We start from the raw sequence: 1,881 nt of genomic DNA on the forward strand, positions 1-1,881 counted from the left end.
CTGCATCAATTGCTAATATCATATGGTTCTTGTTATTTGCTTTGTTAACATGAACTATATTGGTTATTTTTCTTATATTGAACCATCCTTGCATACCTGTTATGAATCCCACTTGGTCATGATGAATTTTTTTCTATGTGCTTTTGGATTCAATTGGCTAAGTTTTTTTAAAAGAATTTTTGTGACTGTCGAGACTTTGTCTGACCCAGAGCACAGGCCCCTCTCTACTGTCATCACTGTGGTTTCACACCCGCCAAAACCAGCTCACCATGGATGATGACATCACTGTGCTCCTGGTCAACAGCAGCTCTAGCATGTACAAGGATGGCTTCGTGGGTGATGACACCACTCAGGGCTGTCTTCCCCTCCATCGTAGGGACCCTTGGCACCAGGGCCTGATGGTAGGTATGGACCAGAAGGCTTCCTATGTGGGTGATGAAGCCCAGAGCAAGAGAGGCATTCTGACTCTCAAGTACCCCATTGAGCCCGGCATTGCCACCAACTGGGACGACATGGAAAAGATCTGGCACCTCACCTTCTAAAATTAGCTGCGTGTGGTCCCTGAAGAGCACCCTGTGCTATTGATGGAGGCCTCCTTGAACCCCAAGGCTAACCAGGGGAAGATGACCCAGGTCATGTTCAAGACCTTCAATACCCCTGCCAAGTACATCACCATCCAGGCTGTGCTGTCCCTGTATGCCTTTGGCTGCACCACCGGCAGTGTGATCGATTCTGGCGATGGAGTCACCCACACAATGCCCATCTCAGATGGGTATGCCCTCCCTCATACCATCCTGCATCTGGACCTAGCTGGCTGGGACCTGATGGTCTACTTCATGAAGATCCTCACCAAGCGAGGCTACAGCTTCACCACCATGGCTGAGTGGGAAATTGTGCATGGCATTAAGGAGAAACTCTGTTATGTTGCCCTGGATTTTGAGCAGGAGATGGTCACAATGGCTTCCTCGTCCTCCTTAGAGCTGTTTCCACTGCCCCGAGGCACTCTTCCAGTCCTCCTTCCTGGGCATGGAGTCTTGTAGCACCTGTGAAGCTACCTTCAACTCATCATGGAGTGTGATGCTGACATCCGCAAGGACCTCTATGCCAACACAGTGCTGTCCAGTGGGACCACCATGTACCCAGGCATTGCCAACAGGATACAAAAAATGACAGCACTGGTCCCCACCACGATGAAGATCAAGATCATTGTTCCCCCTGCATGCAAATATCCCTTGGGGATCGGCAGCTCCATCATGGCCTCTCAGTCCACCTTCCAGCAGATGTGGATCAGCAAGCAGGAGTATGACGAGTCTGGACCCTCCATCGTCCACCACAAATGCTTCTAGGCAGACTGTTTCGTTGTGTTGCACCTTGACTTGATAAAAACAACAACAACAAAAAACGAAAAAACACCCACCAAAAAAACAAATTTCTAACTTGCCCAGGAAAAAAACCCAACAACAACAACAAAAAAAACCAAACCAAACCCACAAAGGAGATGAGAATTGGCATGGCTTTATTTGTTACTCTTTTGTTTCCTTTTAAAAAAAATTTCAGGTTTTGGGCGAGCTCTGGTGGCTTAGTGGCAAGAAGCTGAACTGTAATCCAAGAGGTGTGCGGTTCAAATCCACGATATTCTTTGCTGAAGAAGGAGGGACAATTTCCTGAACCGGCTAGATCTGATTTGACGGTAACACACTAAAGATAATAAAAGTAATAATAATAAAAAATTTTAAAAAGTTAAAAAAATTTCTTTAGGTTTTGTGTGTGTGTGTTTTTCCTTTCTCCTCCTCCCCCCTCATTTGACTCAGGATTTAAAAACTGGAACGGTGAGGGTGACAGCAGTTGGTGTGGAGCGAGAATCCCCCTAGTTCTCCAATG

The 1,881-nt window shown here is 46.8% G+C and overlaps 1 pseudogene; it reads left to right on the forward strand.

The window, feature by feature from the left end:
- Window positions 1-269: 269 nt before the first annotated feature.
- Window positions 270-1,346, forward strand: LOC102851375 (annotated as a pseudogene).
- The last annotated feature ends 535 nt before the right edge of the window (window positions 1,347-1,881 follow it).

Source organism: Elephantulus edwardii, unplaced genomic scaffold (assembly GCF_000299155.1).
Source record: "Elephantulus edwardii isolate Elephantulus edwardi_28Jun2011 unplaced genomic scaffold, EleEdw1.0 scaffold00039, whole genome shotgun sequence".
Classification (NCBI taxonomy): Eukaryota; Metazoa; Chordata; class Mammalia; order Macroscelidea; family Macroscelididae; genus Elephantulus; species Elephantulus edwardii.